General features: G+C 42.0%; 1 protein-coding gene across 1 annotated transcript in view; it reads right to left on the bottom strand.

The window, feature by feature from the left end:
• Positions 1-13,996, bottom strand: part of SLX4 (SLX4 structure-specific endonuclease subunit) — a 1,828,351-nt gene that overhangs the window by 930,369 nt on the left and 883,986 nt on the right. The gene's annotated exons all lie outside the window — the stretch shown is intronic.

Below are 13,996 nucleotides of genomic sequence, written 5' to 3'. Positions count from 1 at the left end.
CTCAGAGGGCTCACACCTTTGCACCCACAAAAACTGTTCCACAAGCAACTGAGACATCTTACTGTCTCTGCCATTGCCATTCTTTCTTGATAACCCCAACACTGGAATCTGAAAATACCAAAGGATGAAAATGCTGGGTCCACATATTTTTTTACACCACTGAATTTTTATAGGTTCATAGGTGTGTACTAGGCTAATGGCCCTGGAGCCTTTACAAGCCTTGCCCACAGAAGTGCCCTGGGATCATGCTGCCTGACTTTAGTTTCTCATATATAACCTGTCATGGAGGGTGAATCATAGAAGCCACAAACCCAAGAATCCTGAGATATTCTCTGGCTGCAGTCTCAGACTGATTGAAGAAGCTCAGGAAAGTTTCCAGATACAAATTCACCTTTTTTCTGGGTTAGGAATGCCTTTGAAGAGACGTATCTAGAACTCAGTCTAAAAGCATAATTCTGTGTAACACAGTCAAGAAGATTTTTGAGCATTTACTTGGAAGCCCAGATTGGCAAGGAGTGAGGAAACCCATGTTAAGGACATCTGGCAAAAGACTCTACATAATCAGTAACTATCTGAGGAAAAATCTGAATGTTTTGCAGTCTGGAATGAGCTATCCCTGAAACTGGACATTTTGTAAACTCCTTAGGAGCTGTAGCTAACTGAAACGGTAATTGAAAGAATTGTTAATGTCACCCAGATACAAAATCTGAAAAAAAAAAATCTGAAGCCTGTAAATATGGGAATGTGACGATGAGCATCTTTTAGGTCTAATGTTACCATAAAATTCAGAAGACGAATAACTGGTAACAGACTCAGAAGGGTCAACATTTTGAAATTTGTTACTTTCACAAACCAGTTGAGAAAGGAAATATTTAGAATGAGTTTTCCTGAAATCTCACTCTTTGAAACGAGAAACATTCTGGAGAAGAAGCCCTCCTTCCATTGATCTAAAGGCAATGGGTGTATACCTCCTAGGATAAGCATGTGTTGAAGAGGATGAGGGAAAAAAACATATTTAGTTCAGAGGGTGTAGCGGAATTCCCCTGAAAGGAGGTCTGCGTGTCCAGCACCAACCGTGACTCACCTTAACCATTATTAGCATCCAAGAGTCTGAAGCAGTCTGTTGTCAAAGGGAAAGTTTGACAACCAGTGAATGGGACAGATGTAGAGATGGATGGGAGAGAGGTAAGGAATGCTGGCATAGTAATTCTGAAGGCGTAGTCTGTGTATTTTTCTGAAAGGATCCCTGTTTTTTTTTTTTTTATTGTTCCACTACTGCCTTCTCTTGTTCACTATTTGCCAGAAGATGGAAGGGATTGATTATTTTGTTTTTAAAAATGCAGAAGGGTTTGTAAGACTTATATTGTGGGGCTTGAAAAATCCTAGGAACTCCATGAATTAATTTCCCTCTGTTGTCAAACTGTTTGAGAACTTGAGTAGAAGGGCCAACTAAAATCTCTGTCTAAACTGGTGTTTAAAATATTAGACTTTACCTCTTAAGAAAACTTGAGTACATACCCAGGCATACCTTCTCAAAACAGTAGTAGTAGTAGTAGTAGGGAACCTAAACAGAGTATGACCACAATCATGCACACTTTTCAAGGCATGTTTAGACAGCTGAGACAGATTAGAAAATTAGGAGTTAAGTACTTAACCATAATTCAGCATCTGTCTTGTCCATTTTCATTTTTCCTCACTAATGGGTTACGGAATGCGATCCTCAGATCCTACTCGGCCGCACTTTCTAGACTTTGAATCCTAGTCTCGAGCTCCTCCCTCTTCCCATAATGCACCATCCTCTCTCTAGCTCCTCAGATCGAGTTTGCTGCCTACATCTACAGATTTATAGCGACAGGACAGATAAAGAATTAAAACTCAAACGTGAATCTGAAAAGCTTCCTATACCATCCAATATCCTTCTAGAAATTATAAGGCCAGGGATGGCTGGGAGGGAAGGTAAGGAAAAATGAAAATGGACAATACAGATGCCAAGTTACGGTAAGTACATAACTCCCAAATCTGATGTTGTCCTTTTCATTTTTCCTCACTAACGTGTTAAGAGTCCCCAACTAAGTAATTTTCGGGAGGACCTTAAAGAAGGATATGCCAGAATACTGTCAAACCAGCTTGCAAAGTGTCACAAGGGTATGATTTTATAAAGTAAGTGACTGTAGTAGGCATATCATCAAAAGAAGCTCTAAAAGAAAGGAAGATAAGGAAGCCATAGAACTGGAGAAAGGGGATGCAGAAGCACTGTCAAACCAATGAAAGGACTGCTTTTGGAGACAATGCCCAACTGCAATGTGTCACAAAGGTATGAAACTTCAACCAAGTGACCTTAGAACAAACATTATTAAAAGAAGCTCTAGAGGAAAGGCGGAGTGGGTAGTCATAGATTTGGTAGAATGGTTTCTAGAACGATAATGCAATTTCAAACCATTTGGGAGTAAATCAGCAAAATACATGTCCAGGTCTATGGAGAAATTGCTAGCAATAATATGGACTGATTAACGGTCACCTATGTGGCCATTTTGGGTGGGGTATAAAGGAGGGACTAGTACAGAGGAACACCCTAACTTTATGGAAAATAATGAAGGCAGTCTTGGTATACAAAGCCTGAAGTTGTGAAAGCCTTTTTGCCAATGTAATGTAACACTACCAGAAATTATAAGTTATGTACTTATCATAACTCAGCATCTGTGTTGTCCTCTTCATTCCTCCTCATGAATGACTAGGTTGAGAAGACCTACTTCCTGCAGTTCAGTGTGGAATCTCTCTTCACTCAGTGTCAACCAGTGTTGTCTAAGCCAGGAGGGGACCACTACGATCCTGCCGAGTTTGTCTGCTCTGACTTTTGGGCCATGGATCAGACTCTCGAATCTGACTCAGCCGCATTCTTACAGACTAGGATCCAAGTCTCAAGCTCCTCCCTCTTCTCATAATGCTCTGTCCTCTGCAGAACCTCCTCAGATCTAGTTTGCTGCCTAAATAGCTGATAGTGTATAGAGAAACAGAAAGAATTAAGAAACCAGAGTCTCAAACCAGGAACATTAGATTCCTGAACATTTCTCCAATAGGTCTTCTAGAGCACTGGGTGGGAGATTGGCTGGGAGGGAAGGCGAGGAGAAATGAAAGAGGACAACACAGATGCTAACTTATGGCAAGTACACAGCTTACAAATCTGATGTCCCTTTCACTCCTCCTCACGGATGGGTCAGAGTCCCCTAGCTATACAACTCCTGTGTGGCCTCGAGGAAGGATATGCCAGAGCACTGCAAAACCGAAGGAAGCCCTGCTCATGGAAGCAATGACTAACTTGTAATGAAGGACAAAGGTATGGGTTTTTGACCAAGTGGCTGCAGCACAAATATCATCTAATGATGCTCTGGAAGAAAAGGCAGATGAGGTGACCACAGACCTAGTTGAATGGGACCTAGGAGGAAGAGGTAAATGTAATCTGTTTTTGGCATAAATCAAAGTAATACAGTCTATTATCCATTTAGCAAAAGTCATTTTTGAAACTGCCTGTCTTAGGCGGGTATGTGAAAAGGATACAAATAGTTGGTCTTATTTTCAAAAATATTTTGTCCTCTGAAAATAAAAACATAACTGTCTATGAACATCAAGCAAATGCAACATACATTCCCCCTTGTTACAGAAATTTAGAAAGAAAACTGGCAGTTGCATGGACTGGTTGAGGTTAGATTCTATAGCTAACTTGGGCATGAGAGAGGGATAAGTATGAAGGGCCACGCTGTCTTTATAGAAAATGATGTAAGGAGGCACAGATGATAGCACCTGGATTTCCAAGATTCTTTCTGCTGAAATAATAGTGATAAGAAAGACAGCCTTCCACTCCAGGAACTTCAAGTCACAATCACTAACTGGTTCAAAAGGTTTTTGAGTTAGGCCTTGTAAGACATCAGTGAGATCACATGTTGGATATCCTGTCATGGTATTAGAAACCCAAAAGATTTGGAGAAATTAAGAAATGAATATGAAATGGGATGAGGCTAACGGGAAGAGAGAATGAGAAAAAGTTATGAAAAGCCTCCAATTGGAAAACCCCAAGCCCAGATGCAGTACCTAACTTCTGACTAAAAGTATTAATACCTTTGCACGAAGATTTAGCCAAGAGTAAAAACTATTTATATGCGCACCCCAAACTGGTTAACAACAGGAAAAACAATGCTCCTACTTAAGAGTGAACTTGCAAGTTATCCTAAACATTATAGACCAATAACTTGTCTTCCAACAACATATAAACTATATAGCGGAACTGATGCCGACAGTTTATAGTCATTCATGACAATAGAACAAAAGGGTAATAAAAAAAGTCATATGGAACAAAGGATCATCTGTTGCTAAATAAAGTCATAATGGAGAACTGTAAAAAGGGGAAGAATCTAAGCATGGCATGGACTGACTACAAAAAAGCATTTGATAGTATCCCACATTCATGGATAAAAGAGTGCTTAAAAATGTATAAGATACACCCTACACTGATCAACTAAATCACAGCAACCATGAAACAGTGGCAAACCACTATGCAATTAAGCCAATGATAAAGGACAAATTATTATTCCAGGAATAGAAATTCAAAGGGGGATGTTCCAGGGTGACTCCCTGCCACCGCTGTTATTCTGTCTTGCCTTTAAGCTGTCTACTTAAAATGTAAGGCCATGGCTCGAATATGGCTCCTAGAAAATAACAAAGTGTAAAGATCTCACATCTTCTCTTTGTCGATGATTTCAAATTGTACAGCTCATCAGATGAGGAACTGAAAGCACAGCTGCAAATAGTCAAAACTTTTTCAGATGATATAAGAATGTCATTTGGTCTTGATAAATATGCAAAAGCAACCTTTAAAGTAGGAAAAACTGCAGCACCAATAAAACATCAGTTTGGGACAAGAATGTGGTATAAAAAACTTGAGCAGGAGGGAGTGTATAAATATTTGGGAATTGATGAAGGATCAACAATAAAACATGAACAAATGCGAATAAAACTTAGAAGACTTAAATTAATCCTTGGACCCTACTTAGAAGATTTAAATTAATCCTGAAAACAGTGTTGACATCTAGGAACAAAATTCAAGCTATAAACCAATTTACTCCTCCTCTCCTAACCTTTTGGAGTGATTGGCCCCAAAGTGTGTTGATAAATTAGACAGGAAATCAAGAAGGATGCTTCATGCTCACTAAATGAATTATAAAAATCAGTGCACACCAAGACTATATATTCCCCATTCGGAAGGAGGTATGGGCTTCCTTGAAATCGATTACATGTACAGATCTGCAATTGTGGGACTGCACACATATCTGCTGACCTCACAAAACCCAAACATAGTGAAAGTTCTGAAACATGAGGAGAATAAATTTAAGATGACTTCCCTGCCTTGTCTAGCAGCATATCAGTGTCAAGCAGGAATGGAAATCAAACCTGAAGTGGATAAAAATCAGGCAGCAACTGAATGTGCCAAAAAACAAAAGAAAGAATATAAGGTGAATGACTTGATGAGAAGGCAAGAAATGTGGAAAACGCATAAATATAGTTGCAAGTATAGAAAACTTCTGGAAGAAGCTCATGTTGAAAAGGATTGAATGCAGGAATGGTTAAGGAGAGGCAAATTCAAACCATAAGATGAAAGGTTAATATTGGCGGCCCAAGACAGTGGGCTACGTACACTTTCGTTTACAAAGTCCATTGAACATGTGTTGGAGAAACAGACAAATGTAAGTTTTGTAAAACAGAATTGGAAACAGATGCACATCTTGTTGCTGGTTGTAACATACTAATGGCAGAAGGACTGTACACTGAAAGGCATAATAATATGGCAAGACTGTTGCAGTGGGGATTGTGGAAACATTATGAACTGAAGTGGCTGAAAAACACTGGAAACATGAGCCACAAAGCATCATAGAAAATGAAGTCTACATCACATGGGATCACCCATTACCATTACTAACAGTTCAAAAGACAGATGCGAGAAAACCAGATACTGTGATCCATGAAAAGAAGACAAAAGTAACACTGATCATTGAAATCGCTACACCCAGTGACTACAGTGTCTTGCGTACAGAGAGACACAAAGTCATAAAATAGTAAGATTTGCAGGCACAACAGCAATGTGGAAGAAAGGATACCCAGACAGTTCCAATAGTAGTAGGAATAATAGGTTTTATAATAAAGAATCTACAACCATATTTAGATATTTTACCAATACATGCAACTACGTGCAAATTGCAGGAGTCATTACTGGGCACAGTGCGAGTGCTGGAAAGAGCACTTTTGGCTAACATCAAAGACTGAAACAATACTAATTTCATGAACTTTAATTGTACTTTGATTTAGGAATGGGGTCCATTTCCATCATGGTATTAGAAACCCAAAAGATATGGAGAAATTAAAAAAAAAAAAAAAGAGGAGAAGGGTCTTTAACTGGAGGTCTGAGGAGAAAGATTCCCTTCAAGAAGGCCTTACACAATTTGGAGGTTGCAAAAATATTTCCCAAATGAAAGTTCGAGATGGCTGATAACTGAAGTTTGATTGCAGAAGAAATAATCTCTCTCTTGAAAGAGACGCAAGGAAGAGAAGGATGGCTGAGATCGGGGCTGAAAAGGGATCAATGTTCTCTTTGGAGGTCCAGAAGACAAATCTCTTCCATTTGCTCCTGTAGACTTTCTTGACAGACAGTTTGTGGGAAGCTCGTACAATATCTCGGACAGGGGAAGCAAGCCTGGACCTTTGTACAATTATTGGAAGTGGAAAAACCAAGTGGTCAGTTTGAGGGATATTAGATGGGGTAAACACCTTCTAACAGGTGAAGGAGATCCTGTTTGGGTTCCCGTATCCATGGAGGATACTTCAGGTGAGACCAGAGAAAGGACAACCAAATCTGACGAGGCCAGTAGGGGGCAATGGGAATTACAGAGGTCTTCAACTGTTTGGCTTTCTGTAAAAATTTGGGGATCAAGGGTAGAGGGGGAAAGGTTTAGAGAAGATCAGATGGGAAGGCCAATCATGGTCTGCAGTGTCCCTCAGGGACTCCACCAGAGGGCGGATCAGAATACAGTAGTTGCAACATTTGTTATTCTGAGTAGATGCATATAGGTCACAGCATGGTTGGTCTCAACAGCTGAAGATCATGTCTACTACTGATTGATTGAGGGACCACTCATAAGGGGTCAGAAGGGACCTGCTGAGTTTGTCTGCGAGAAAGCTGGACCTCTTTGGTATGTGAGTTGCAAGCAGAAAGTGGTCTGAAGACATTGCTCATTCCCAGAACCTCATGGCCTCTCTGCACAAAGGATAAGAGTGGGTACCTCCTTGTTTACTGATGTACCAGACAAGTGACATGATGTCTATGTGTACATCACAATAGCTTCTAGAGGGAGAACGTCCTGAAAGGCTAGCAATGTGAAAAGAACAGCTCTCATCTCCAGAACTTTGATATGCAATCTAGTCTCTGCATGTGTTCACATGCCTTGCACCATCTTTCCATTGAAATGTCCCACCTCCCCATTCCAACTGGGAAGCATCCCTGGTCACAGTGGCTGATGGGGAAGGTAGTAGGAATGGTCTGTCGATTGTCAGTCCATCAGACAGAAGCAACCACTGTAGGTGTTTTCTGAAAAAAAATGTCAACTTGACAGGCACAGATAGGGGCTGATAGAGAGCAGACCACTGAGCTGTGAAGGTCCATTGAAACACTCACGTAAAAAACCTGGCCAACGGAATGAAGGGAATGGCAGCCGCCATAGATCCAACAGCCTGAAGTATTAGCTTTGCTGATGGAGATGGACGGATCAAGATGGCCTGAACATAGTCCCTTGATGTCTGTACTCTATGAGGGGGCAGCGATGCAATCTGACTTGCTGTATCCAAGAAGGCCCCGATAAACTCCAAACTGTGCACCAAAGATAGATTCTATTTTGTTAGGTTTATGGTGATACCCAAATGATTGGCAAGGTTGAAAAAATAATCCTTGATATGAATTAGTTAATGCCTGATTGGGGCAGTGATGAGCCAGTCATCCAGATATGGAAACACCCAGAATCCTTGCAGTCTGAGGTGAGCTGCAAATACTGCCATACATTTGGTAAACACCCTGGGGGCTGTGGTGAGTCCAAAGGACAGATCTCTGAATTGGTAGTGACTGGCTCCCAGAGAAAAGCACAAATGACTTCTGCAGCATATGTCTATTTTGATGTGATAATACGTGTCCTGTAAGTCCTTGAGCATATCCAACTGTCCTTTCGCAACAACAGTAAATTGGGCTGAACTGTAACCATTCGGAACTTTGCCTTCTTTACAAAAAATTCACTTTGCTTACATCCAGAATGGGTCTCAGGTCCCCAGTTTTCTTTGGCACTAAAAAGAAGCATGGGTAAGTTCCGAATCCTTTTTGTTTTGAATTTCTGCTACTGAGTACTCCCTCTGACTGGGTGGAACATCGAGGAGTCTCTTTAGCCTCTCTGGTGGGAGAAGAAAAAAGGGAATGCAATAGCCTCTGGATATAATCTTTAGCACCTATTTGTTTCGTGTTAGATCAGTCCTGGCATTTGGGTGCAGTGAAAACCAACCCCAGACTGCCTCCAAAGATAAGCAGTCAGGCAGCACTTATCAGAAAAGGGTTATCTGAAGCCCTGGTTCTGCAGTCTCCCTCTGCCTCTGGGGTGGCGTCTCCCACTAAAACCTCCTCCTCTGCCCTTGGAGGAAGAATCCCCACACTGATCCTGGGAAGACCCTTGGGTTTTCAGAACCAGGTTTTCTTCCCATTATGCTGGTTTCTAGTAGAGATGCATTGAGGGTTTGAAAACCTGACCCTGACAGCAGATAAGGTCTTCTCTTCCTACCTGCTGCAGGTTAAGGTGTCTTTGACAGATGGCCCAAATAAAGTGGAGCCATCAAACAGGGCATTCACAAAGGATGCCTTGAAGGGTTCCACGAAATTACAAAGTCTCATTCAGACACACCTTCTATCAGCAATACCTGAGCCGGCTGCCCATGAGGCTCCCTCAGTGGAATGGGAGATAAGCCTCATGGAAAAACTGGACTAAGAAGAGAGAGTTGCTAGTTGGGGAGAAACTTTCTTGAGATCCTTCATTGAAATGGTCTCTGCTACGGATTCGGAGAGTTGTTTAAACAGATCTCTCTGCAATCAAGTAAAATGTGCCAGGTAGTTTAACACTCTCACTGAGAAAGTGGTCAAGGCATAAATGCACTTACCAAATCTGTCAATAGCCCTGGACTCCTTGTTTGGCAGACGGACACTGGAGCTCTGTTCAGCTACCTCTTTCTTGGTAGCTGCTGCTGCAGTCATGGCATCTACTGGAACACCCTTGGTCTAATACGGCCTATCCTTAAGGGCATACAAGAATTTATCTGGTCTTTTCGGTATTAGCTGAATTGTGTCCGGCTCCTCGACACCAAATCCGTGAGGTCATCCGCCGGGGGGGGGGGGGTCACCCAGAATGTAGACGGGCCCATTCCAGAAGCCTCTAAAAGCGCAGACTCTTCTGAGGAGGGAGGTTGGGCCGAACAACCACCTCTCTCTGTCTCAGGATCTCTAAGATGTCTCCAAAAGAGACATCCTCTGGTGGTGATTGTGGGGATCCCCCCCCCCTTCATCAAAGTCCATGTCCTTGGTAAGGAACTCCAAGGGGAAGTCTATGTGCCTCCTTCTGCACATCTTCTGAGGAGTCTCTTTTGCAGGATGTTCAGGGGAGATCTTGGAAGAAGAGGGGTCTCCTCTAGGTGAAGAGTTTGAAAGGCTTGTCTGGATGGGTTGACTCTGACCAGGCATGACAGGCTCAGGTCTCTGATCCAAGGGGGGTGGGGTCAACGGGGAGGTTCATAGCTCAGAGAGACCGGATCTCTATAACTAGAGAATGCCCTTTCTACAACCTGGAACACTGATGGTCCTGGAGAATCTCTCCCCAGCTCCATCGGAGCCAAGGCAACTGAAGAAGAAAGGGTAGGGATCCCAGATCTGTGAGTTCCAGGTGGAACCGGACCCAAACTGTCCAGTACTAAAGTGCCAAGAGGAAGAGATGGCTCTAAAAGAGACACAGCCAAGCCCCTCCCCCCAGATCTGACAGGGCATCCCTGATCTGAGACCTACTGCGATCAGACAATATAGGAGCAGAGGAAGTCATGGTGGCAGTCAGATTAGAGGAAGGACAGCTCCTCGGATTCCACCAGGCTCTCTCTGGTGGCTATGTTCTTGGGACTCAGATACCGAAGGACATATCGCCGAAGGAGACTGCAATGGAATAGAAACTCTCGCAGATCCCAGAGGGGGCAGAACAGACAAAACCCCCATTTGGATCAGAGTCTTGAGGATCTTCCTTATCACCCTGTCCACGTCGACCTCTGTAAGGCTCCTGGAAGACCTGGAGGAGGCTACTGATGGTGTTCTAGAATATCTAATGGGAGTCTGCAGTAGCCCAGAGGGAGATGCAGCCCCCACACTCAACTCCGGAGTTTGACTCCTCGCTGTAGGATCTGAAGTGGACGCTTCGGGAGAACTGGCTACATGAATAATGGTGGCTGGATCCGATCCACTGGCGTAGAACTCAATCTCTGATCTGACCCTGTCAGATCCGAATGTCTTGGAAGCTTGGAGGGTGGGTCTGATGAAGCCTTTGCTTGTGGGGGCGTTTCCTTGGGTCAACGTACCCTACCATGCTCTTGGAGGGGGTTTTAGCCCCTAAAAAAACATCAGGAGACACAGGCAAAATACCCATGAAAATCAATTTGTTCTTACGGTCGGAGACAGCCCTGGGATTAAACCCCTCGCAAATGGAGCAAGCCAACCGCAGATGTTCAGAACTACAACAATAAATGCATCTGCTGCGTGAGAATGTGGTATTTTATGTCCACATTCTGAACACCATTTAAATCCAGCGGGTTTGTCAGACATGATGAAGAAACACTAAAGGCAAAAAGTAAGGCTATCAACCACAGTAAGCACACTCACTCAAAGGAAACCATACAGAGCTAAATACCTATAGGTATATAACTATCTAAAGTTACTTATTTTTTTAACAAAAGGATATCAATGTCAGAGAAAGAGAAAAAGGGTGCGGGCAAGAACCCAACAGCAGAACAAGGAAAGGAAAACAGAAGTTACCTACTAACCTTATACTGTTACGGAAGGTGACGTTAAGGGTTAGAAGTGAATCAAAAAAACAATGGCTTATCTGAAAAATGAAAAGCTGAAAGATAATTGTGCGATTCCCACTAAAGTAGTAAACTCTTGAGACTACAGAACCACATCTGTCACTGCTGCATGGCAAATGAGATCTGAGGAGGTTAGGCAGAGGACAGAGCATTAAGGGAAGAGGGAGGAGCTTCAGACTTGAATCCTAGTCTGAATGCGGCCGAGTCAGATCTATGACCCAACCATGAGGAGGAATGAAAGGGACAACATCAGATATAGTGTGTTCCATAAAGGAATTTCTGTGGGTAGGGATGAGAAAGACTGAACCAACGTAATATCATTGGAAAAGGGAGAAGCCATGCCTTTAATTAAAGAATATGAAAAACTTGAGATACTTGATCTCCAACAGAAGAGACAGGAGATCTGGATTAGGCTACAAAACTTCTGGAGAATATTTCAAAAGGAGACCAGAGAAATAGGGGCCAAAACACTGATGATGCCAGAAGGGAACAAGGATGATAATAGAGGTCTTCAGTATATGGCTTTGTACAGAAACTTCTGGATCAATAGTAAATGAGGATAAACCAGCAGAAGATAGCCCAAGGAACCCATTTGAACCAGAACCTCATTTGGTGGTCAACCGCTCTCGTTTCTGGGGGATTGATAAGCTCTCTGGACTCCAAGGGGGGCAACAAGTTTGGACCATCTTCCACTTAACATATACACCCCTACCACAGTTGAGGAGTATTTGGAATTACTGCAGTTTAAAGAGGAGGTAAGGAGAATGGTTTGTCTGACCACATGTCCTATGGTTGGGAGCACCAATAAATGCAATGTCTGCAAAATCGGGCTGAGGAAAAGGCTGGTAAGGAATAGGTCATTGTACCATCAATGTCTACTGAAGGGATTAGCTAGAAGAGCTAAAATAATGAAAAACCAAAATAGACTTCCGAATACCTGGAGAACATTTCAGATGGAACCAGGAAGAGAGAAAAGGGAGAGAAAAAGAGAGAGTGGGCATATGTAGTGATTCCAGAAAGGGCAAAGGGACAAAAGAGGTTCCCTGCCCGCTAGCTTTATGTGCAAAATAAGGACAAAGGTAGGTGGTTAGGCATGTAAGAGGCCTTTCTAAAAACCTAACCAGTTCAGGGTACACAATCTTATGTCAGAAGCAAAAACAAGTGATATACGGTCTATCGGGGGAGGGGGGCATGTGGTTGGGCAATTTTTTTTTTATTATTACCTAACTTGCGGTCCCACCATAGTTAGGGGTTAGTGACCATGGATACTGTAGATAATACAATAGGGAAGAAAACGGTTGTACTGTCAAATCAACTGATGGACTGAGATATTTATAAAAAAAATGTGGAAACTAAATATATATAAATTAGTATACAAAGAAAACCGTTAATATCTTTTTCCCTTTTCTAGGCATAAGCCAAATATTAATGCAGTTGATTTTGCCATTGTGTAAGCTTTAAGACTAAATCTTAAAAACCTTATACATAGCATGGTTTTGGAATTAGTGATGCAAATATGAACAAGCAATACTTAATGGCTGGAGGTGTCAGTAAGACTTAACTGCAGATGCACCTGAAGCCGTCAATTGGATGTAATGAGTTAACCAAGTAGGCCCAACCACTCAAAGACAGATAAACACCCTGGAGGATTTAACTGAAAGTAAAGAACAGTAATCTGAATGTGAGAGCCGAATTCTCGAACAACACTGTAGATAGCTGTCCAAACAGCTATTCATTTTAATGTGGTATCATGTATTACAGAGACATATGCAGCACATATTTTTGACCTGCGTGAGAAGCAGGGAGGACTGATGTGCAAACTGTACTGGAGTTGAACTCATTATGTACTGATCGAGATTAGCTAGATTTGTCACCCTATTGGTTTATTACTATTTTTTATTTACTTTTTTAAAAAACTCATATTTGGCATCCAAGCGTTTCCTTTTCCATTGCTAGAGCAAAGTTTCCTTGTAGAAGGTTATGGAAAGATAAAGGTAACTAACTGGTAAAGTAAAGACAGCACAGGTTCTCTGGCTACTAACGGAACTGGAGAAGCCAGGGAGACAGCCTGAGTTAGTTTTTGGTTTTTTTTGTTTTTTTTCTGAGCCATGCCTGTTAGATGAGACAGCAGGTCTGGAGTTGGATCCAGTATCCAAGGTTTGTGTACCAAATGAGACCAAAAGACGGTAACCACATCTGTCAAGGCCAGAAAGAAGCAATGAGGATGACTTTGGTCTTCATATGGCAGCTTTTTTTTTTTTAATTTCTCCAAGTCTTTTGGGTTTCTAATATCATGACGGGAATGGACCCCATTCCTAAGTCTAAGTATGAGTAAAGTTCATGAAATTAGTATTGTTTCAGTCTTTGATGTCAGCCATAAATGCTTTTCACAGCACCCGCAATGTGCCCAATAATGACTCCTTATGCAATTTGTATGGGGTTACATGTATAGTAGCATATCTAAATATGATTGTAGATTCTTTTTTAGAACACCCATTGCTCCTACTACTATTGGAACTGTCTGGGTATCTTTCTTCCGCATTGCTCTCCTTTCTGCATGCAGATTCTGATATTTTATGACTGTGCGTCTCTGTAGTCACCGAGTGTGGCAATTTCAGTTATCAATGCTACTTTTGTCTTCTTTTCATGGACTACTATATCTGGTTTTCTAGCATCTGCCATTTGAACTGTTGAAAATGGGTGATACCATGTGATATAAACTTCATCATTTTCTATGATGCTTTGTGGCTGATGCTTCCAGTGTTTTTTAGCCACTTCAATACTATAATGTTTGCACAATCCCCAGTGC

This window comes from Protopterus annectens, chromosome 12.part0 (genome assembly GCF_019279795.1).
Source record: "Protopterus annectens isolate FY-2018-M chromosome 12.part0, PAN1.0, whole genome shotgun sequence".
NCBI lineage: Eukaryota > Metazoa > Chordata > Ceratodontiformes > Protopteridae > Protopterus > Protopterus annectens.
This window is presented reverse-complemented; position numbering and strand designations above follow the sequence as displayed.